This window comes from Protopterus annectens, chromosome 11.part0 (genome assembly GCF_019279795.1).
Source record: "Protopterus annectens isolate FY-2018-M chromosome 11.part0, PAN1.0, whole genome shotgun sequence".
Classification (NCBI taxonomy): domain Eukaryota; kingdom Metazoa; phylum Chordata; order Ceratodontiformes; family Protopteridae; genus Protopterus; species Protopterus annectens.
Genome location: NC_056745.1, coordinates 1,526,193,214 through 1,526,219,697, shown reverse-complemented (window position 1 = coordinate 1,526,219,697; position 26,484 = coordinate 1,526,193,214).

Genomic DNA, 26,484 nt, shown 5'->3' with positions numbered 1-26,484 from the left:
CTATGATGGATAGTGTTATTACCCAGAGTTGACTATGTAAGTCATAAAGCTGTCGAGAGTATAGACTTTAATCACTAGTTTTCTATCCAAAGAATCAATAATGTTGGTTTGTCAGTCAAACTGAATTTTGAAACAGTTTAGGAAATTACACATTATGAAATCTATTCCACCATCAGGTTTTGATGTTCCTACCTGGATCCATGCGCAACACTACCTGTACAGTAATTCATCATGCTATACTCTGTAAATATCACTATAAATTCTTCACTAATTGTACATGGCTACGATTTACAAAGAAAATGAAGATGACCATTTGAATGCTTACTATGTATGTTACTGTTGATTGAAACCTAAACATTTGGTAAGAAGACCATGTCCTGAATTCATGAATGCCTTCTCTTTGTACTAAGACAGTGTTCACAATGACCAGTGATGATCAGGGTGCTTGAGATTCAGGAAGCAGCAATACATATTGCATCTGTCTGCAAAACAAGGGTTCTTAACAGAATATGCTAATGACTATATAATCAGCTCTGCTGTATGCTAATGAAGCAAAAAAAAAAAAAAACATAGTGAAGAGATTCAAAACTGTAACCACAAACATGCCACACTCTCTTTTGCTTTGAACTCCAACATATGCTAGAATACAGCAACAGGAAAACTTTAAAAAATGTTAGGGGTTGCTGCAGCCATTGTATACCTATATCTGCCACAGACTGTCATAATAGATGGAGTTGCTGCTGCCAGATGTCAACCTAGAAGGCATAGGGTGCTTAGTCCATGTTCAGCCTACCCTTGACTAGTTGAAATTGAAAAACAAGACTGCTTTAGGGTAAACCAGGGACACCATACAAGAAACTGAGAACATCTGCTGGCCCCATTGGAGGCCCCATGGGAATAATGGACAACCCATCCCAATGAATACTAAGGTATGTGTAACTGTGTATTTTAGTTACAGGGACTTTTCATCAACCTACAGGAGATACAGTGGGGGCTTCATAGGCTTCTTCCTCAAGAATGCTACACTACTTTCTCAATGGAGGAGTGAGAGGGGCATATCTGATTTCCATGCACTCTAGAGGAGAGAGCAACCACTGTGCAAAATTTCTATACCACAGCCAGTTTCTCTGATGCATTGATATTGTATTGTATGTACTGATGGTGGGCTACAGACTACACCCAGATTGAAATAAAAGCCCCATCAGATGAAATGAGAAGGAAACTATCTGAACAGAAGAAGACATTACTTAATCAACTGCCAGGTGGTCTGTAATGCAAAAGGTGTCATCTGTAATGTGTATGCAGGCAACACAGGCAATGTGGCAACCCAGGCAATTTCCATGAATCCTATATATGGCACACCTGTGGCCTGTACCTAAGGTTTTCAAGGGATTACTTCCCATTAGGACATCTAATGAGGGATGAGGGCTATACACTAGAACTCTTGCTCATGAATCCAGTGAGAAACCCACACAACTTCACTGAGCAAGGTTACCACTACTGCTACAATTACTATTACCTCTAATACAACTGCTACTACTAGTACACTACAACTACTGCTACTAGTAGCTACTGCTACTGCTACTACTACTGCTACAATTACTGCTACTGCTAGAAATACTGCTACTACTGCTACTGCTACTATTGCTACTGCTGTTGCTACTACTACTGCTACTACTTCAACTACTACTATGACTACTGCTACTGCTACTACTGCTGCTATTGCTACTGCTACTACTATTACTGCTTCTGCTTCTACTGAAGTTAAGCAGACTAAATAAAGTGAAAATTATTATGCATTCAAATGAAAGCACGGCCTTTGACTAAACAAGCATTAGCTGGCACCCTGTCCATTAGACATAGACAGCCCTAAATTATAGATTGTGCAATGGATAAGGCACCACCATCATCATCATTTGCACAGTGTGGGGGGGTCACAGTAGGCAAGTGTGACATAGGAGAATTGCATATGAGTGTGACCACTGAGGTCATAACAATTATTTTCTCTCAGAGTCAGCATCTCAAGATGTGTGCATGAGATTCCATTGTATAAATGATTTGTACTTTGTGTGGGTCTGCAGGGACACAATTACAGCATTTTTACCAGCACTGCACTCTGGCATCCTAGGCAGGTGTGAGCCATCCACGACAGATGATCAAGTTAATTGTGGACACCCCGATCACGTAAACTACCTTTGCCAGGAGTTGCACTGCTAGTTCCATGGTCCTGGCTAAAAGTTTTAGTGCTATCTGAACATGAACAATGTCTGCTGGGTGAGGTGTCATCATGAATATGTCCACCAGTGATGTAGAAGTGGAAGTAGTACCCCTGCAGGGGCAGGATCTGGCATGTCCATGGCTACATCTGCTGATGCCTGACAATGTATGGGCAGACTGGCTTAATGGATGTTGCTCTTCCTACGCTGTATGATCCAGAACAGACACTGCATGCTCTGGTGTATCAGTCATCCTGTCCAAGGAGCCATACACATGGTCTGTGCAGTCTTGTATGTCAGAATGCATGACATGCAATAGTCTGACTATCTCTTCCAAGTGCCTGGTGGAATTTGCCTAAGACTGTGGCAGGCCTGCGAATACATTGGGTGGCAGATTCTGACACATCAACCTCAGGGGGAGGACGGTAAGCATACCTTCTCTGAGCACATCTACTGACACCCCCTTTGTGGTGCTTCACCCTCATGAAGGCTAGGGAAAATTCCACTATTTCTACTGCTGGGGTAACCACACTGTCCCATTCAGCCTGTCCAACTCTCATATAGATCTATGTCATGGATATGCATAAGCATAATGATTATGTCCAAAGGATACCATACCTCCAACATCAGGTGAAGGAAGGTTCACAGTGCCAGTGTCTGGCAATGTTTCACCTGTGAATATATCAAGAAAAACAGAAACATTAAAGAAATAGAAACATAACTAAAATAAAATAAAATAGCTAGGCCAAAGGAAATCAACCACACACTCAAATGCTATAACCTTAGATAGTACTATATATAATTAATACCAAAAACGTAAGCCCATATCATGTACAGGTAGTCATTGTATCTCAATGCCAGATGTACCTAGAGACACATTTTAGTTGACAGAGGTATTATAAGTACACAAATCACCAGAAATTGTAAAGGTGGATTTAATATCTATTTGAATGGCATACCTGGGGCATCAATAGTGGAAATCCTCTGGCTATTCTTTACCTGTGCCCATACATCCACCTCAACACTGTGAAAATCTTCTCAACCGTATGGCTGCCATATAGTTGCATGGAATTCCTCCATCTCAGTGAGCAGTGATGCGGTAGATAACTCACCCCCAGTAGCCCTTTGCTCTTGTGCTGCAACCTTGCCCTGTCTGTAGCCTTTTTAATCATGTTAGTGGACCTATGTTGGGCTATTTGGTAGTCACAGCCCTGACCACCCAAATCATTGATATAATTGACCACCTGCTACCAGAAATGGCCACAGAAGGCTTTATCAGTGGAATGTGTATCTAGGAGCTATGCCCCATGGAGAGAGAAGGCCTATATTATAGCATCATTATCAGCGTCTGAGAAGGGATGTTTCCATGAGGATAACCCCTTCATTTTGAATTTTTTAGCGATATCCCTGTTGTGATAGTTGAAGGCTATTTGCATTAGACAAGGTTAGTACAGACTATTATACTTATGGTCCAATATATATCAGTATGTGTTCATCAATTATTATCATAGAAAACAGTCTAAACAATAAAGCCAGCTTTGGAATATCCCATATGCATTAACCCCCACCCCCCAAAGGATAACAGCTATAAAGAATAGAAAACAGCAAACTATTATATGTACAAAAATGTATAACAACTACTTAGCAGATACAACAGCATAAGAAAAGTGAGAAAAGTGGTTAATGTAACAAAAACCTTTAATAACTCATACAAGTCAAACACATTTCTGAATGAGATCTCTTAATGCATGAATGTTGTTTGTTTCCTGACCCCATGAAATACAAATAAGATAACTTGCAATAGAAAAGGTTATTTTAAAAGCACTGCCAGGTTACACAATACTCATTGTAAATAATTTATCAACATAAGCAATAGCTGTATAGGGGATTTCACATATTAAAATTACCAAAACCGCGATGGAGTGATAGAAGAGGTGAACAGGCAAATCCAAGTGAAATAAATAGTTTAATCAACTCAGACACCATGAAAAACAAAAAAACAAAAAGATTTTGTCCCACTCTGGGGACTTCATCAGAATGCCCTTGTTAAATTTCCACTTCTTTTTATACTACAAATTTCTCCCAATTAAAAAATCATTAAGAACAATCAGGAACAGTAAATTAGCATTTGTTAAAAAATATGTATTTAAAGAGACATACACACTAAATAAACTTAGAGATACATTTTCACACTTCTGATGCTCCTATGTATGTAAGATCCTTCAAACATCAACATTACTAATAAATATAAATAATATAAAAAAAATCTGCAAAAGTTATGTCTCATAAATTATTCCATTAAAACACTTGATAAACAGTTTAAAATTAAGATTAAATACCAGTTTTATATATAACTCCCAGAGCAAATAAAATGTGTATTGAACATATGAAATCTTTGTTGATTTATCAGTTATCATATCTCCATGGTTCTTAACTTGACTGCTGGTTGCAAAATTATACTGTCACTTAATCCAGGGGAAGCTGCAGTCAACCTAAGTTGATGAATTACCTCTTTATATTCTAAATACTTCTCCCAGTTAACCTCCTCCCCTTGGATTCCATTACACTACTTACATAATACCAAACAAAAATCTTCTGCATTTACTACAGTTTTATGTACGTCTAACAAGAGCATTGTTGGCATTCATCCTACTAATATCATAATTATGTTCATATATCCTTTTTTTCAGAGCTCTCTTAGTTTATGTACATAGAACCCACTGAGTCGTGAGCATTTTGCCAAATAAATAATACCTAACATCCCACAATTACCAGTCTTAAAAAATACCTTGAAATTTGAACCATTGCTTAGAGTAATGCTATTTTCTTCTAAAATCCAGGGACACTGTTTACAAGCTCTGCACTTATTAGTTCTCTTTGTAATCGTTCCATCCTCTTTACCATTTGTACCTTCCAATAATTTTTGAAGTTCAACAAGATCTTATTAATAAAAAGGTTCATTGCCCACAATTCTAGCTAAATCATCACTACCCCTCAAAAACTTTCAGTTACCTTTTATAATATTCTTAATATCGCCTGATAACTCATTGTAAGCTATAGCACAGGCCTTTCAAAATAAATACTGTACCCTAGTGCTTGTAGGGGATCATTCCATACCTCTCAGCTGTAGAGATTTTCACAGAATGTCTAGGTTTTTGCCTCATAATACTGGTCCGCTTTTCATAAAATTGTTGTTTTCTGGCAAATTTGTGGCAAATCATTAAAGACTGAAGTTAGGAAATAATGACAGACATTTAAGTTTCAGACTTCATACCATTTAAAAAATCATGGTAATGCAAAGCCTGTTATTCTATCAACTTTCTAAGTTTGTAAGAGCAATATTTAAAAGTTGTCCCTATTTTTGGACCTTTGTCCCACTTTTATTAATGGCTTTGTCCATATTTCTTGCTCTAAGAAGTAATCCATAACCAAATCAATTTCTTCTCCTAAGAGTGGTTTAAATTTCATTCCACATGGGTTACTAACTTCAGTGATGATTTTTTGAACCATAGAATCTGGATATCACCTCTCCATGGATGTCTTCTAAGTATGTTCATCAACCCTTCCAAATAAAATAGATAGGAGGTCGCCCTTACAACCCTTATGCATGGACCCTAACAATATTGTTCTTAAACACAAAGGGGTGCAAACTGGCATAGTGCAAATAAGAATTGCTAAAAGTGGGTTTCCTATAAATTTGTGGTTTAAAACCCACCCTTGTTTGCTCCAATTGTACATCTAAATAGTTAATAGAAGTGTCGTTAAATGCATAAGTACTATTTTAAAAAAGTAATGGAACTATGTGAAAATTCAATAAATTCCTTAATTTATCATCTGGACCAATCCAAAAAATAAATATATCCTTTAAAAATCTCAAGTATAACTTGATACATATAAAATACTTGAGGGAAAAAATCTTATTTTCCTCCCAAGACAGCAACACAGCTTGTGTGTATAAGAGGGCATGTGCTGCCACCATTGCTACTCCCTTCAATTGTTTAAATATTTCTCCCTCAAAATAAATAAAATTGTTATTTAACACTAAATCAACCAAATCCAATATAATTCTAATATTTCAACTGTTAAAATTCACATTCATTTAGTGTGTATATGTGTGTTGGGGGGCTGAAAGACAAGGACAGAACTACTGGGAAATCTCAAGAAATAGGTAATAGGAGCTGGGGATTAATATGCTAATTTATGAATGAGTGGTGTGTGTATTTTTTGTGCATGGAGATTATTTTGTGGCCATTGTTTTAATGAAACTGTCCCTGACTTCATTGGCTATCTTTGAATTTGCGTCATATTTTGTGCAAGCATGTCGCTGGGATTGCAGTCAGCAAATGGGGCACCTGTCTATAACTAAATGCAACTTATGCTCTTGTTTTTTGCTCAATTTCATGTCTTGTTTTACAAGAAAAGTATGCATTTGTATGAAATAAATTTGAATATTTATTTTTTGTCTTCTGTTTTGCTAATTGTGCCCCTGCTTTCACAGAACCCCCCTGATTTTACTTCTAATTTTTGGCCTGGGAAGTAATAGAGGATTGCAGTAACTAAATGCAGGGGGGGGGGGTTGGCTGTAGCTCAAGACAACTTATTCTGCTGCTGTTTGCTCATTTCATTTTTACAGGAGCAGACAGCATTTGTAAAACAAGTCAGAATATTTTTTTCTCTGGCTACTGTTTTGTGTGTACCAAAGTTGAAACTGCCCCAAGTTGCACAGAATATCCATGTCTTTGCTTCACACTTTGGGGCTAGTAAGTAACTGAGGACTGCAGTCACTACATGGGGGCTAGTGGCTGTGGTTGACTTCAACTTCCTCTCTTGTTGTTTGCTCAATTTAACATCTGACTTTATACAATTAGTCTACATTTGTATGAAATAAACCAGAATATTTGTTCTCTGGCAGTACAGAGTGAAGGGATCACTCAGCAACTCAGTCTCTATAGACTCTACTACTTTTGTAATATGCAGTGAACACATTTTTCACATTGGAGGTTCATAGAATCATAGGAGGTTACTAGGCTATTGGCCCTGAGGCCCTTATAGGCCTAGCCAAGAGTTTAGCCCATGTTTAGACAAGTCATGAGCACATAGCCATCAAGCTAGTAGTTTTGCTGTTGAAACAATACTGCTATTCCATTACTAGTTTATGGGGGCATTGTTTTTATAAAATCAGGGACAGCACTAGTGGAGTTCATGGCAAAGCCTAGAGTCCACTCATGTTGTGCTGTCAGATGATTGAATCATACTTAATACTGCTGCTGTTGACCCACTGGAAGATGGGAGCCACATTCCATGCCAGTAGAGGATGGAAACCATAGCTTATGCCATGGGAGGATAGGGGCCATAGCTCATGCTGCTGGAAGAAGTGAGCCATAGCTCATGTCATGGGAGGACAAGGGCCATAGCTCGTGCTGCTGGAGGATGGGAGCCATAGCTAATGGCACTGGAGTATGGGAGCCATAGCTCATGCTGCTGCAGGAAGGAAGCAGAGTTATTGCTGCTGTTGTTCCCGGAGGATGTGAGCTGCACTGAGTATCTGGTGTCATATTATAGGATGGGAATTGCTCTTGGCTACTGCTGCTGATATCCTTGGACTCACATCACTTCATTTACCAGTACAGTTCCCAGCTAAACAAAATGATCCATAGAGAGCTACTACTGCTGCTGTGAAACCTGATGTCATGTGATCCAGTGCCATAATGACTTCTGTTTCTATTCATAGTCTATGCGTGAGTTACAAAACATGAATAAGTAATTCCATTCTCATTACAGTGTTTGCATATTGGCAAAGGTCAGAATCAAATATGACAAGTAATTTCTGTGTTACCATAAAGTGAATACATGATCCACTTTTAACCAGAATATTGGAATGGTTTGTTATTCATTTCAGTGAAAAAAAAAATTGATGCATGTGTATTCCGCCCAGACTATGAACACATTTTGAATAGAATGTATCACCTGCAAATGATATAGTTGGACAAGCAAGTAGTCAAATTATCTGCAAATACTGCAGTTGTTTTTTTTTTTTTTTTCTGGTTTCAGTATTTAACCATTTGGACACTCTTAAGGCAATAGTCTATCGTGTATTCTGCACCTAACAAGAAGCCAAAGATCTGCCACAAAACTATTGCAAATCATGTCAGACAATTCAGATATGAAGGCTTCTATCAAGACAGAGGGAAAGTGTTCTGTTCTGCTTGTAACTGCTTGCCTAGATCACATCATAAAGGATGCCATTATACATCATCTTGTAAGCCAGAAGCACCTGCAAAATAAGAAGAAAGGTAAACAGAATGCACCATGACAAACAACATTGGTCACAAGTTTTAAAGTGGACACAGAAGTAGCAGTGGTCATAAGAGAGATTGTCATGGATATGTTGCAAGCATGGTGGTCTAGAAATATCCCAAATGAAAAACTAGGGAATCCTCAGCTCTGGCAGTGAATGGAAAAGTATATACAGGGGACTGGTGCACTGCCATTATCAGATACTCTGTGTCAGATATACCTTCCAAAGTCACAGGAACACATGGAAACAAACCTTACCTTTCCTATACAAGGAAGCCCACTGGTAGTTGTGTGCATTGAAAGTGCAGATAAAAATGTATGTTGCATTCTAAAGTTTATATTTGCACTCCAGTGAGGGAAGTTATACATGGCCAACTGAACATAGCTCTCAGTTTTGAATCATTCCACTGCAACCCAAGCTGTGGTGAAATCACCGTGAAACTATAGTGTTGACCCACAAAATGTGACTGCCTTCATGAATGTCAGTGCATACTACATGGTTAAAACCTTTAAAGAAGTACTTCACTGAGTGCTAGAAGATTGTGTTATTTATATCCCCTTGCTGCCTTATGTGGTGTCCCTTGTGGGTGACACATGGCTTTACCATTTTAAGACTGTAAATACATTTGAGACATTTGTGAAATAAATGTTTCAGCAGTTTCCAAAATGAAAATGGGAATATTTACCTTTTCTTGAAGACCTTTGGCTCAACAGGCACCTCATTGCATTGACACCCGTGGCAGTACTGACAAGAAGGAATACATGGTTCACAGATGTGCAGTACCATTAACATCTGCAATACCAGTGAGGCTTCTTCCCTGTAGATGACAGTGATGGAATATATTACACTGAGAGCTACCTGGATTTCAATGCCCAGTACCAAAGCTAAAGACATATTCTTTGCATATAGACATGTGCTAAATGATCAGCTTTCAAATAATACTGTCAGCAACATGAAACTGCTAACCATCTTGCTCCGCAGCAGCAGTAGCTGACTGTATGACTGTTCAGAGATAAAGTTTCTTCATTAGGATGTACATAATATACTACATTGTGTTTGACTGACTTGTGAAAGCAAATCTTACATTTGTAGTTACACCGTGAGTATGCATCTTAAATGTTCATATCTACTGGTCTGTGTACAGTTTCTTAAATTGTTTTCTGTTGTTAATCTTTTGCTTTGTAAATATTTTGATTTAGTTATTTTTTCTTGGCTCAGCTACTGTGTGATCGTTATAAGCATTGCTTTGTTAACATGTTTCTTGTTTTATGATATGGTTCTATTTAAAACTGCCTTGCCCTAACACTTTATATATCAATGGTTAATAGGAATGACAAAATGTCTAGGAAAACTTTACATGTAGCTGCTATTGAAAGTAAGAGAAGGAGTACAGGGGCATGATTTCCAGGAGACTGATCACCAGAAAGCCTGATATTCTTCATAGGTGCCAGTTTGGAATTTGTGCTTCTATTTTGCTCCTGGTGAGAAAGGGTGCAGAGTGCATTGATTCTTGACTGTTTCTGATTAGGCATTGCATGTCTGTGTTGGACCTTCCTGATTGGTCTGATTGCTGTTCATGGAATCTATCAGGCAAAGGCTCCAACAAGCTTACATACGTTTGCATCATCTGGGACAAGACTGTGGATCACCAAACGGCCTGTGGCCTCCTTCTCTTCTTGGGACTGGTGCTATTATTTTGGTTGTAGTGAGGGAAGACACAAAGGAGCATTATCCTCCAGCAGTGTGAAGTTGTGGTGACACCCAGACTCCTTCTTTTCAACAGTCTGACAAATCTAATTCTTTCTCTTTGGTAAATACTGCTTGATAACCTGATGTCTGACCTAGCTTTTAATATCTCCTTAAATACTTCATCCATAAATCATCGGGATCTACTTATTAGTTTCTCGTCAAGTGTTTGGCAGTGCCCTGTATAGACACAGACACCCTGACTTGACACTTTTCTTGTAAAAACACTGTTGAAATTTCACCAATATCTATTTGCACACAGGGCAACTAGTTTGCAGTGACAAGTACTGCTCCCAGAGTTGCAAACCACTTACTACTGACATTACTTTATATATTCTCATTGCAACCATGTAATCAACAAAAAAGGGCATGCTGCCATGGATATGAACTTTTCCACTATCTCTGTTACCAGCTTGTATGATATGGGCATCCTGAGGCAATGTAGAAATTGTCTCATGTTTATTGACAACTAACTAATTCTGAAATCAACTGAAAATGTATGTGAGAGATGTTCATAGGTTCATAGGTTGATACTAGGCTATTGGCCCTAGGGCTTATACAAGCCTAGCCATAACAATTCCCTGGCTATTTCTTCTCAAAGTATTTACTTCTCTGGACCCCTGTCTAGCAGGGCAACTGACATGATCCCCAGGGTGAATTTCCTATCTCCCATCCAATCATCAAGGTTCCTTTTAAAGAGGGCCAAAAAGATGCTCTGCTTGACATGTATGGGCAGTCTATTCCAGAGTCTGAGGAGTCTCTGGGTCAGGAACCTATCCCTCCAGCATGTTTTGTTCATTGTGATGACAAGGTTTAGATCCCTGGAGCATGTGTCTCTGAGGGATTGGGATTTCTTTAAGTGCAGCATGTCCAACAGCTCTGGGTTTGACATGGCCTTGTATGTTAAGCAGAGATCACCTCTGAGTAGATGATATGTGACAGAGTATAGGTGGAGTTTTTTTTTTAGATGGTCAGCATAGGGCATCTGCTTTAGGCCTGTGATTCTTTTAGTGAGGTATTTCTGCGGCCTTTCCAGTTGTTGCAGATGTCTTGAGAGGTACATACCAAACGGGGCATTGTATTCTATAATGGGTCTAATGAGGGATCAGTACAGTGGGACAATGACCTCCTTTTTTCTGGATGAAAAGCCCTTAGTAATGAGGTGTACCACATAGAAGGATTTCCTGACTGTTGTGGTGATGTGGTTATCGAAGGTGAGACCACTGCCCACCTATGTCCCTAAGTCTCTTATCACACTTTCAGTGTTTAGTGTACTGCCAACTATGTGGTAATTCATGGGTACATGTTTTTTCCCAAAGAGGTTAACTATACATTTCTTGGCATTGAGCTTGAGCCCATGATTCTGGCACCAAGCATCTGTTTCTGTAAAGCCCTTTTGTAGAATATCCACATCATTTGGGGATTCAATAATGGCTCCCAGTTTGCAGTCATCTGCGAACTTTGCTAGCCAGAGTCCCTCAGGGTTGGCCTGTACTTCAGAGAAGTAGATGCCAAACAAGAGCGGTCCCAGGACTGAACACTGAGGTACTCCACTTGTCACTTGTATAAAGCTGGATTTGGAGTCAGCTATTTTTACAGTGTGGGTTCTGTCAGTAAGCCAGTTGGCAACCCATTGAGGGATGTAGAGATTAATGCCCAGCTTAGTAAGTTTATCTATGATTTCAGAGTGGGGGATAGTGTCGAAGGCCTTGGCGAGGTCCAGATAGGCTGTGTGGACCACCTTACCCTTGTCCATGGCTCTGGAGACTGATTCGAAGAAGTCAATCAGGTTCAGGAGACAAGATCAGCCCTTCACAAACCCAGACTGCATGGGGTCCAGTGTTTGAAGGTTGCCACTGTCTTTGTTTATAAGTTCCATGATAATACATTCCATGGCCTTGCAGATCAGACTCATCAGACTGATGTATTAACACAATGTCACTTTAGGCAAAGCTATCACATAAAAGTACTCCTAATGTCAATCACATTGTCATAGTATGCATACTGCATCCATCACACATAGTTTAAAGCACACATATAGACCGACATATGCTGGGGCACTTAAATGTAACCAACCTAAACCCCAAAGACCTCCTAGATGTACCTCCCTAGACTATATGAAGAGACATCATAGAGCTCTCAGAATATGTGTCACAGGCAGGTATGAGCTTAGCAGCACTGTACCATCTCCAAGGATTCTGCAACACTGTGGACAGAAGATGACTGACTTAAATAATCGGCTTAGTGTCTGCTGTCATTCTAAGTGGTGCAATATTTGTTAGCATGTAATGAGATGGTCAACAGAGCACTCTGCTTTGCCAGGGATGGTCTGCATTTCTCCCTTCTGGGCTTTGAAATATTTGCAAAAACAATGTCCTCTCCATAGTGCCTTTTAGTCAATGACAGACTGAACATGCTTCCAATATAGCAAATCAAAACCAAGAAAATTTGAAGGTGTTGCTGCTTAATGCTAGGAGCTTAAACAAAACACCCCACTCCCTACAAGCTCTCTGCACTGTAGAGAATGCTGACATCTGTGCAATCTGTGAGACATGGTTTAAAGCCGCAGAGATCACACCTGCAGCCAAAGACTATAATGCCTTCCACACATTTAGGCTATCTACGAAACAGTGAGGGACTAAAGGCTCAGGTGTCTTGATTTGCAACAAAAATAAATATATCTCAAGGTTGGTCAAACAGGAGAATCCATTTGAGCTTCTCCGCATTTAAATCACCATAGGCAACATTCCATACCACTTCCTTGCAAGCTATAGTTCCCCTTCTATGACCCAGGAAACTCATAACAATTAATTTAAACTTAATGGAAACACTCACCATCAAATCCAATATCATATTCATGGGCAACTTTAATTGCCCCACTATTAACTGGGACTCATATACCATGCCAAACATGCAGGCACAGAGATTCCAGGATTTTTTTTTTCCAATATACTTTTTATTGCTTTTCAGTTTCCAACCAAAATATTCAGACATTACAGCATATAAAAACAACAAAAGGTAACAACTATTTACAATGATCACATAAAAACTTACAGAAACTAAAAACTTATAGTTTTACCAATCTTGAGGGTACAGGGAATAAAAAGACACAAAGTTGACTCTTGGTTCTGTCAGAAATTATACAATACCCCTGTTTCAGAATAAAGTAAAGTTATTTTCCTGACTGAAAAAAGTGAAACAAAAACGTGTGTTATATCATAATTTATATGTCACTTGATTGGTGTAGGTAGGATAACCTTACTTGTAGAAGGGTTTGTGAAACTCTGAACTATATACACGTTACACTATTTACAATGTTGGATGCCATCCATTTGATGCTAATCTTGAAGCATGTTATGTTTGAGCAATATACTTATTGTGCTTAGTATATAAACGTTTTTTGAGTGCCACTTGAATTGTATTTCAGTTTATGGATTTTGTATGCTTGCTAGAATTGTGTCTAAAAGAGAGTTCCAATATGTTTGAAAATATGTTCTTTTTTGTGTATGCTTTTTGTAGCTAATTTGTGGAAGGTGATATATTTAACTGCCATGTCTTTAAAGTTTATCCATGAGATTTTATTGTTATTTACCCAATTTTTAGTTATATAAAATTTAAGTTGGGCACATAATGTAACTAAGATATGTTTACGCATTCCATTGATTGAACTAGGGATTATGTGTAGAATCATTGTTTCCCAGGAAAATGTGTTTTTTTCGTATACAATTTTTTCAAGTTGCACTCTTAGGGAACACCAGAGCATGAGAATATTCTTACAGCTCCAAATAATATAGAGGACATCTACATTCTCACTGGAGCAAAAAGGGCACAATGATTCTTTTTTGAAACCAAATTTCTTAAGGGCAGCTGGGGTATAATATGCATTGTTGTTAATCATTATCTGTGTGTAGATTAGGTTTTTGAAAGGTGTTAGTGTTAAGGTATTGTTAATAGCTTCTTGTTTTTGTGCTGTTGTAATAGTTTAATTTATGTTTTCCCAGTATCTTGAGTAAAGTAATGCAGATTGCTGTTTTATCTTGCTTATTGATGTATAAGACTTTGAGACCATTTTCTCCTTAGCAGCTAATGACTTGATTATATTTTGGGTAGTTACTATATTTTGTGCATCTATTTTGTAGTTTGAATATTTCAACTTTACTGGGTGGCCACGGTGGTGAAGCAGTTAGCGTTGGCACCTCACAGCAAGAGGTTCTCCGGTTCAATTCTCGGCTGGGGTGCCTTCTGTGCAGAGTTTGCATGTCCTAACTGTGGTTGCATGGGTTTCCCCCAGGTGCTCCTGTTTCCTCCCACATCCCAAAGAGGTAGATCAGGCACTCTAAATTGGCCCTGTGCATGTGTGTGCCTTCTGTGGAAGGTTGGGCGCTGGGCTGGCAACTTGACACTGTAAAAAACTCCACAGTCAACCATGAGTGGGCAGGTGATCTGCTGTGGTGACCCCTAACTAGGAAAAGCCGAAAGAAGAAGAATATTTCAACTTTACTAGTGATGTAATTTGTTGAAGAATAGGATTATAGCTGCCTGGTGTCTTCAGTTGTGTTTTCAAGTGTTGGTTCCTTGTGCTGCAAAATATGCCATACCATTAAGTCTTTAATTAATGGGATTGGTTTCAGATTTATCATTTTGTTATTTAACTTGATATTTGGGTTCATGTGTATGGGTTGCAGTAGACTTAGTGAGTTTTGTAGGTTGATAGAAGTAAATAAAGATTGGAAAGCCATTATATTATTTTTTTATTATTGGGTGTAGTTTGCTAAAGAGTTTATGGTTGGGGACAAGAAAAAGGCTAGCTTTGGGGTTTATATTTAAGGAGTTTAATAGATTGGACCATATTTTAACCCATGTTGGGTACCCAGTCTTTTTAGTTCTATCATATTCTGATATTTGCATTAACCGGTTTGCTTTGATAATAAGGCAATACAGATTAAAATCTGGGAGCCCCAAACCTCCTTTTACTTTTGGCATTGTGAGATTTTGGTAGCATATTCTTGTTGTTTTAGGGTGCCATAGGAATTTGGAGAGGGCCTTTTCCATTGATGTGAAATTTGCATTTGGTATTTTAAGACTAATAGAGTTTATCTGAAATAATATTTTAGGAAGGATATTAATTTTAATGATGGCTGATTTGGACAGAAGGGATAGGTTTATATTTTCCCATCTTGAATGTCTTGTTTAATTTTTTTCCCATGTTTTTAGGAGATTTGATTTATACATTTCTTATGCCTAAATATTTTAGGATGTAGTTTACGGGTATGTCAACCAATGGGAAACAAGATGTGTTATGATTTAGTGGGTTTAGAGGAAAGCTAGAGGATTTTTGGGGGTTCATGTTGTAATTTGCTATTTTGGAGAATTGTTCGATTGAAGATATTATTTTGTGTAAATCAGTGTTTCAGCGTTCAAAGTATAGGTTTAGGTCATCAGCAAAGGCTGAGTATTTTACTATAGTATTGTAAATATTTGAGAGGTGGTGGTAGGTGTTTTGGGTAATGTGGAGTAATAATGGTTCTATGTATATGTTAAACAAGAATGGAAAAAGGGGACATCCTTGGTGGGTGCCATTTGTTATTTTGATGGGTTGGGAGTAAACCTCATTTATGCATAGTGTGGTGGTGGCATTGTTGTAAATCATTTTAATAGTTTTTATAAAAGATGCGGGAAAATTGAAATGTGACATTGTTAAGATGAGGAATTACAGGTCTACATTATCAAAAGCTTTTGAGGCATCTATTGTAAGTGTGTATCTTGGATACTTATCCTTAGCTAAGAGGAAGATTAAGGTGTCTAGCGTGCAGGTGTTATCACTAAATTCTCTTTTTCTCATGAAACCCAGTTGTTCTGGGGAAATCATTTCATCCAGGGTTTTTATTAATATATTCGCTAACAGTGAAGTCAAACTTTTTATGTCAAGGTTAATAAGAGCAATAGGCCTGTAGTTTAGGGGATTTAGTTTGTCAGAGTTTGGCTTTGGTATTAAAATTGCCTTTGAATTGTTTAAGTATTTGTCAGTGAACCCATGCTTTATTTTTTTTTTCAAAATATTTTATTAAGTTTTCCAAGAAAAGTAAAAGACAACAAATGACAAACAGTATTCTCATTCTAAGACAAATTATTAACAAACAACGTAAAAACTGTTTACAATATACACACAGGCCTGAAGCAAAACTGTAGATCACAGTTAAAATACACAAGTTCTTTAGTATAAGTATCAGTTCAGAAAGAGTTGTGGTCCATTTGTAAAGTCTCAATAAATGCTAAAACTTTTGTCCAAGGATTATTAACAAATGTCATTGAATAGATTCTAAGTTCTTTGGTCTTAGTTTCTTTGATTGCCAGGTTTTTCACTGAAGACAAGAAATCCTCAACAGTGGGTGGGCAGCTAGTTTTCCATCTTCTAGAGATGCATTTTCTGGCGATAGCAAGTACTGACCATAGTAAATATGAATTATTCTTATGCAAAAAGTAACCTTCATTCACATTAAAAAGAAGTAATGATTTAGACAATTTGAAGGAATCAGTGAATAATGCTTTGAGAAAATCTTCAATGCTGTTCCAATAGCCCTTTAATTTAGGACAATCATAAAAAAATGTGTGCCCAATTGGCTTTAGTATGTTCTGTACATCTAGAGCAGGATGCTATTATTGATTTTAACTATTTTATCTGGTGCCAGAAATGCCCTATGGAGATATTGCCAAGCAAAAATACTCCAGTAAATAGACCATGAAGTATGCTTGATAGATAACAGAGTTTTTTGTTTTGCACCATGTGAGAAATTAAAAGAATAGCCTTTGAATATAAAGTTCCAGTAACTTTGATTTTTATTAGTCTTATAAACAATTAACATGTTATATAATTTTAAAATAATGTTATTTGTATTAAAGCTATTATGTAAAATTTCACACATGAGCGTTATCATCTTTGGTGTTTCTTGATAAGATGAAATTTTAAGTATTATGCATAAATCTTGAGAATAAGTTAAGATACTTTGTAGAATTAATCAATTTTGAGGAAGTAAATCATTCTCTTTTATAAGAAACTGAGAGTCTAAAACATTAGTGTCATTTATGCATTGATACCAACATATAAAGTTCTTGGATTCCCAACTATCTAAAATACTGAGATGTATTTTATCAGGAAAATTCCTTGTAATTTTGAAGTATGTTAACAGTTCAAACCAGGTCATAATATTAGCATTAGAGTTAATACATTTTCTGAAGAAATTAAAATAGTGATTTAATGAATTTAATTTTGTGGGTTTGGCAATATTGTGTTGGGTAATATGACATAAGAAGTACCAGAACTTATTAGAATAATTATTCAATAGAAGTTTGGCTAACAGGGCATTTTCATTAATTAGTAAGATTAGATGTAATAGTTTCCAACTAGAATGATAATTTGGATTAATCCAGTTTAAAATAATCTTAAATATGGATGCATTAATATATGTTTCAATATCCGGGAATTTGATTTCTCCTTGAGCCTAAGATCTAATGAGATGTAAAAACGCTATTCTGTTTCTTTTGGGGAACCAGATGAATTTCATTATTAATCTGTTTATACCTTTAATGTATTGATATTTATAAGAAAAGTTAAGAACTAGAGCTATGTAGAGTATTTTTGGTAAAAGTGTCATTTTTATTAATTGTAACCTGTCTTCAAAGGTGATGAGAATTTTATTCCATCTATTTGTATGCTTATTTATTAAATTTATAATATTTTTATAATTATATTCAATTGTGTTTTCTGTGGATTTACATAGTGTTATTCCTAGATAATCAAGAGAATCTGAGATTGCACCAATAATGTGATGATTATCCAATTGTACATTTCCCTTCTTATTTAAGAGCATATGTTTAGATTTAGATCTATTGAAATGTAAACCCGAGATTTTCTGGAAATGGTTCATCACAGAATCTAATTCTAATGGAACTGATTGTGAATTGCTTAACATGAGCAAGATATCATCTGCATAAAGCATTATCTTAGAATTATACTGATTGTAAATATTTATACCAGTGATCTTTGGATTGTCACGAATAAGGACAGCAAATATTTCAATGGCTAATGCAAACAAAATAGGGGATAAGAGACATCCCTGCTTAGTGCCTTTAGTTATTTGAATAGACTCAGAAGTGAAGGGACCTAATTTAACATAAGCTACGTTGTTTTGGTATATATTTTTTATTAGAGAAATGAAAGAAGACAGAAAGTGAAAATGATGTAACACTTCAAACCTATATTCCCAGTTGACAGAATTGAATGCCTTTTCTATGTCTAAACTAATCACTAGGGCTTCTTCATTTCCCTTGCTCAAATATTCAATAAGGGTTAAAATCCTTTGGATGTTATCATAAGTGTGTCTTTCATGTATGGAGCCTGATTGATCATCATTTATCATTTGCATTAGTGGGACCTTTAATCTATCTGCAAAGATGGACATAAAGATTTTATAATCATTATTTAATAATGATATGGGTCTGTAAGAAATACAAAGCTGTGGGTCTTTGTTGGCTTTTATGATAGGTGAGATAAAAGAGTATCTCCACAAAGGTGGTATAGTGTCATATGATTGAACTTCTACTAGAGTTTTGTGAAAGAGGGATAGTACAGATGGGGTGAACAATTTATATATTTCAATGATTATACCATCCATCCCGGGAGCTTTATTGGGGTTATATTTTTTGATTTTTTGTTTAATTTCCTCCAGTGAGATTTGTGCTTCAAGAACTGTATCAAGATTCTCAGGGGGGCTTAACTGATTAAGTGAAGGAATATCTAAATTTATATATTCATTAATTGAATGTTTGTAACCAAAGTGTTTGGAATAATAAAACCTGAAAGCATCTAAAATATCTCCTAAGTCAGAAACAGTTATATTAGAACCTTCATGTAGTAGTTTAGTTATATTATTTGATTTAGAATGTATCTTGGCTCTCATTGACATATTGTGTATGGGTTTAGGTGATGATGCATAGGAGTCATTCCAATGCCAAATTAGTTTTATGGGATAGGATATCTGAATACTGCTTATTAAGCTCCTCAATTTTTTTCATCTTATCAGGGATAAGTTATGAGGGATTAGATTTAATGTTTAAGAGTTGAGCTTGAATATTTTGCAAATCCAAGTCTCATTTTTTGTTTATTTTTGAACCATGTTAATATTTTACCATAAAGATAGGCTTTTAATGCATCCCATACCATGATCATGTTGGATTTTGAGGTGAGATTGCTCTCCAGAAAAAAATGTACCTCTGATGTGAACAGGAATTAAATTCTTTAATCTGTGTTACATAGGCTGGGATTCTGCTTATGGGAATAAGTCTTCTATAGTTAACAAAAAATTCTAGGCAGAGAGTGTCATGATCTGAGATGGGGTATGGGAGAATTGCAAAGGATGATATATTTAGTCTTGGATCATTAGAGACTAAACTTCTGTCTATTCTAATTTGAGTTTTAAATCTGTAGTCAGTATGGGAAAGTTTTAAAGAGGTGGAATCTTTAATAGTAAATGTGTCAAGTAAATTGAGTGTCTCAACCCTTTTTTTACAAAGTCTTGCAATAGGTGTGAGCCTAAATGGCTGCTTATTAGTAGTGTCAGTGTTGTCTAGTATACAGTTAAAGTCACCGCCTATAATGAGGTTACCCTTATATATATTTGTAATGTGATCTAGATGTTTTCTAGCAGTTTTTACTCCCATTCCAGGGATCCAGTAAATATTGACTAGGGTCCAGATTCTGTTATTAAATTTTAGGGTGAGTATGGTTGAAAGTCCTTCTGGGTCTTCATATTTATATATAATTTGGGGGAGAATGACACTATTCCTCCATAAAATCATTACCCCTCTTTTTTAGTCTTATATGGGGCATGAGCAAGAGTGATATAGTTACTGGGAGTCCAGATTTCTTTTTCAGAAAGCTTAAAATGTGTTTCTTGCAGGAAAACTACCTGGGCATTATTAGTATTCAGATATTTTAGTAAGTTTGATCTCTCCCTTGGATTATTTAGTCCATTAATGTTTAAAGACATTAAAGATAGAGTCACTGATATTCAGGTAAGAAAGAGTAGAGTGAATTGCATGTGACTATTGTTATTATGATCCAAAAACCCTTTCCCCTGGATATAAAAATGAACTTTGATTATCAGTTGATACCAATGTGATACGAAACTGCAGTTTGACATTTTGGAAGTGTATAATATAATATCAGGTCTATAAAGAAAAAAAATGATAAGTAATGTATCTAACAAATTGATCATAAAAGTTGAAATTACTATACACAAGCATGGAATTCAAAAAATTCCAAGTCTGGTGGAAAGACAAAGTTCTATCAGACCACTCTCAAAAATTTCCTAACCATGCAAAGAAGCTCTAAAAACGTCTTATAAAAGAGACAACTGTGTATATAAAATATACTAAAAGATTTGCTTTTATAATTAGTCACTAAAAAGAAGAAATACATCTTAAGTTTTTTCATCCCCTATTTAGTTAAAAATAATAGTTCTATTAAAATTAAGTCAGGTATAAGTTGCTTCTTTTACATAACTGAAATATTTACAAGTAGTGTGGATATCATTCTTAAGTGATTAGTAGAAAACTATGTACATGTTCCAGCAAGAGCAAGTAAGGTGTGACACTATAACATTAAAGTTAAGCGGTACAAGATAATTATGACAAATAAAGTTTTTATGAAAGATGTTTCTCATTTCTATCAGTTTTCAGTAGAATGATTCTAGTATGCTTAAGATACAAGAGCTAGTGATAACAATATAATGTTAAAAAGTTCTGAATGGTAAGCAAATCAGGAAATCCAACATTACTCTCCACTTGTTTGTACAGTAATTGACATGTAAAAACATAATTTTATATACGCTGTAATTATTTATTTTCAGAATATAGCTAAAAGGTGAATAAATAGAAAGTGAAGCCCTGCAACTAATAAAATAATGACAGAGGCTGCTATAACATTAATGAACTGGGATCATAGAAATATAGTAGAGATAAAGACTGCACATCAGGTTACAATTTCCTCAGAAGTGAAAACAATCACTTCAAATGAAAGTAAATATGCATTAACCTCTGTTATTATATGCTTCTAATACACTATTAATTAATCACTGTCCTATGAGACATGTCAGCCAGAGCTATTAGCTGGAATATAATATTCAAGTATGATGTAAATAATGTTAGACTTCCAGACACTGGAAACAATGCCTATTTCAGCAAACTATCATTACAGTACGTCTCATTTCAATAAAATTAATAAAAGTTAATAAATATAAACATCTTGCATCTAAGACTGTGATAGTACATGAAGCATTAAGTGCTCCTAGCTGTAGATGTGCTTTCTCTAAATAAGCTAAAAATTCCTACAGTTACAAAGCTATAACAGTATTCATCAAGGCAAGATGTTCTAGTTTATGGCAGTTACACTTTTAACACAATTCTGATAGAAAAGTGTGTAGCAGCTGCAGTCATCAATAAGTGAAAAGTATAATTATGATTTAAAGAACAAAATATGTATAAATATGAACAATTGAGATAACCTTCCCTGACTAGCAAATAAATATATTACACTTTCATGGTTAATATAGTCTAAAAATCATTGCTGACTTTCTTAACAATGGTATTAATCCTTTCAACCACTAGAGGCATACCATAGTTAACTGTCTGTGCAGATATGAATGTGCTGCAACAACATCCATATTACCATTTATTTATTTATTTATTTTTATTTTACATTTGTTGACCGGGCTAGTCTAACTGGATATATGTCCATTTTCAGTAGAGGCCCGGGGAGAAAAGCTCCATATAAAATAAACAGCACATTAAAAATTCAGTTTCAAGACATTAAACTTCAATTAAAGATACTAGTCATACAAATCATGTGCTACAAAATAAATACGCATATGTGATATAAGAAAGTAGAACAAAATAAGATACCCCTTAATTTTTTTTATTTTTTGTCCCCTCCCAATCACTGTGGGAAGGAAGTATTCATTAGGATGAGGAGATTCCAGAACAAAGTTTTAAGTAAGGAGCAGCAGGAGAGACTAGTTTAAAGACAACAGATTTGAGAGAAAATTAGTTAAGGAGTAGAAACTCAGAGAGACAGGGGAAAAGTCCATTATGTATATCTTGGGTAGAATAAGTCCAACATAGAGGTCTATCACTGCTTACATTTCTGTAAAATCAAATCTCTAATAGTTTACTGCAGTGTTAGAATATGTAGAGTGCTAGTAGTCCAAATATTCAGCTCTCCCCCTTTTTTAAGTGAACATCTGTAATATTGTTAAAACTCTGGAATCTGCTGACAAGTACAACATACTAAAAAGAAGTGAAGGGAAGTGCAACAGTAAAGATTTCCCTTAACTTCCTGTGTTACTGTGTAAAGGGCTGTTCTAATACTCAGCACATTACAGGGATGATAATTCACAGTTAAAATGGCTCAAGGCCAAATTAATCTTATTAATTCATTAAAGGATCTTCTTTATGAGTAAAACCAGCATATTTTAAACATCCTATGACTTTTCTAGTTGAAGTTGTTAGCAAACCCTTAGTATGTGTTCCACATTTTGCCCATTTGTTCCACATTATGAAGGCAAGTGTTCCTCATTTTGGAGATGGAAGGTTGAGAGCTATGAGGCCTGCATTCTAGGTGAGTAAAGCTTCACTCTTGTTGAAAAACATGTTCTAATGAGCAATTTGAAGCAAAAACTTTTGAGTAAATTTAAAAAAAAGCTCTAAAAAGGTAGTCGTGATTATCCAAGGTTATTTGCAAGTGAAAAAAATGGCCATGAATGTAAAACACTGTTACTAGTTACAGAAAGCATATCTTTAAGAAAACAGGACTATTAATAAAGTTTTAAGCCTAAAACTAAAAAAGTACAATAAATAAATATTGTATAAAGAAGCAGCACATTTTAAATGTTAGTTATTTACACTGAAAGCACAGACAGCTACTGACATCTAGTGGAGATTAGTGTGAAACCCGATGCTAGCAAGACTTTAAAGTAACACTGAAAGTAACAGAGAAAAGTCATTTCATAGTTTCATAGTATAGTACTAGGCTATCTGCCCTGGGGCATTTGTAAGCCTAGCCATAGTGATGTGGCTTTTGCCACCCCATGAAATGGTACAAAAATGTACAGATAAAATCTAGAATACTGTGCCTCTGTCTAGTAGTGACACAGTGAAGGTCCCCTTATATAATAGAATTAGTTTACTGTGCCTCTGTCTATCAGTGACACAGATGTGACCCCTGGGGTAAACTTACAATCTCCCATCCACTCATCAAGATTTCTCTTGAAGAGATTCAGTGAGGGGCTCTGCCTAATATGAACTGGGATCCTGTTCCAAAGCATGGGAAGCCTCTGGGTTATGAATCTATCCCTCCAGCATGTCCTATTCATACTTGTGCCAAGGTTTAAGTCTTTAGCTCTCGTGGTCCTGATGGATTTGGATTTTTTGAGGTGGTGCATGTCCATCAGATCCTGATTGGACATGGCCTTGTATGTCAGGCAGAGATCACCTCTGAGCAGGCGGTATGCTACTGAATAGAGCTGAAGTTTCTTTAGTCTAGCAGAATAAGACATATGTTGGAGACCCTTGATTCTTTTGGTGAGGTACTTTTGTGGTCTCTCCAGCTGTTGCAAGTGCCGGGTGAGGTACATACCAAATGGGGCATTGTACTCAATCATGGGTCTGATGAGGGAGGAATATAGGGGTACAATGACATCCTTGGATCTGGATGTGAAACCCTTCATGATGATAAAACCAAGACCCAATCCTTCAAAAGCAGACGTCCTGTCTGGTGGACCCCAGCCATAAACATGCTATACAATAGAAGGAGGAAGCTACTAAATGATAGAGCAAAATTCCAAAAAGGGAAGGCATCTCTGATCAGTATTAGCAAAAAACTACGGGCACTCATAAAATCATCTAAGGCCAGCTTCGAGAGAAAAATTGCACAGGACACTAAGGATAATCACAAGGCTTTCTTTAGTTATGTTAGGAACCTGGGTGGTAATTCCCAGATATGCTCATAATTAGTCCAAAATGACAAAAAATACACTGAACCCACAGACATTGCCAACATCCTAGCTGACAGGTACAGCGCAAACTCTTCCCCCCCCTCCCCACCAAAAGGGCAAATATCTATTCCAGCAGAGTGCTGCCCCCCTGACATCTCGGATGCTCAGGTAAGAGCCGCCCTCTCCAAAGCAAAAAACACAGCATCAATGGGACCAGACGGTGTCCCGGGCTGCGTCTTACATGAACTCCAAGAAGAGCTAAACCCAAACATAAAACTACTGTTCAATCTCAGCCTTACTACAGGATATGTACCCAAAGAGTGGCGTACAGCAACTGTGGTCCCTCTCCACAAAGGTGGTGCCTCAACGGATCCTGGAAACTATCGCCCCATAAGCCTGACTAGCTTGGTCTGCAAAGCTATGGAAAGGATAATCATGGACCTCATAAATAAAGATATTGGGGACCTACAGACACTGGATCCTACCCAGTTCGGCTTTGATAAGAGCAGACCCTGCCTCTTAAACCTGGTTGATTTCTTTGAAACAGTCACCAAGGCCATTGACGAGGGGAAGGTGGTCCACACAGCCTACCTGGACCTCGCAAAAGCCTTTGATACAATGCCCCACTCGGGCATTATAGATAAGCTCACCAGCTTAAATATAAACCCCTATGTCACTAGATGGGTTGCAAACTGGCTCAAGGACAGAACCCACATGGTTAGAATTGCTAGAGCCATGTCAGACTCCAAACCAGTTACAAGTGGCATCCCACAAGGCTCAGTCCTGGGACCTCTCTTGTTCGGTATATATTTCTCGGAGGTACAGGCCAACACGGAAGGACTGTGGCTGACCAAGTTCGCAGATGACTGCAAACTGGGTGCCATAATCGACTCTCCAGCCGACACAAGCATCCTCCAAAAGGGTCTCATAGAAACAGACAACTGGTGCCAGAGCCATGGCCTCAAGCTTAACGCCAAAAAGTGTATAGTCATCCCCTTTGGCAAAAACAAAGTGCCCACAAATTACCACATAGGTGGTAATCCATTAAGTACAGAAGAAGTAATTAGGGACCTGGGGACCCAAGTTGATAGCAATCTCTCATTTGACAACCACGTGGCCAAAGTGGTTAGAAAAACATTTTATCTAGCCCACCTAATCATGAAGGGATTCACATCTAGATCAGGGGAGGTCATCGTGCCTCTTTACTCATCCCTCATCAGGTCCATAATTGAGTACAATGCCCCTTTTGGGATGTACCTTATCAGACACCTGCAGCAACTGGAAAGACCCCAAAAGTACCTCACCAAGAGGATCAAAGGGCTCAAACAGATGCCATATGCTGCCCGGTTAAAGAAACTCCAGCTCTACTCAGTGGTATACCGCCTGTTCAGAGGCAATCTGTGCCTGACGTATAAAGCCATGTTCAACCCGGAATTAATGGACATGCTGCACCTCAGAAAATCCAAATCCCATCGAGCTACACGCTCAAGAGACTTGAACCTCAGCAGTGAAATAAATAGGACATGCTGGAGGGACAGATTCATAACCCAGAGACTCCCTTCACTCTGGAATAAAATCCCAGTCCAGGTTAGGCAGAGTCCCTCATTGACTCTCTTCAAGAGGAATCTTGATGAGTGGATGGGAGATCGTAGGTTTACCCCGGGTATGACTTCTGTGTCACTGTTAGACAGAGGCACAGTGTACTAACCTCAAAAAAAGGGCATAGCAAAATTAATTTAAAATGGGTGGCGAAAGCCAAACACATTCTGGCTAGGCTTATAAATGCCCTAGGGCAGATAGCCTAGTATGAACCTATGAACCTATGAACCTATGAGGTGTGCAAGGTAGAATGTTTTTCTAACCACTTTGGCAACGTGGGTGTCAAATGAGAGGTCGCTGTCTACTTGGGTCCCTAGGTCTCTGATTACTTTTTCCATACTCAGTGGGTTGCTGTCTATGTGATAATTTGTGGGTACTTTGTTTTTTCCAAAAGGGATAACTATACATTTTTTGGCATTTAGTTTAAGGCCGTGACTACGGCACCAGTTGTCCATTTCAGTGAGGCCTTTTTGTAGGATGTGTGTATCTGCTGGTGTATCGACTATGGCACCTAGTTTGCAGTCATCTGCGAACCTTGTCAGCCACAGCCCTCCCATGTTTGCTTTAACATCTGAGA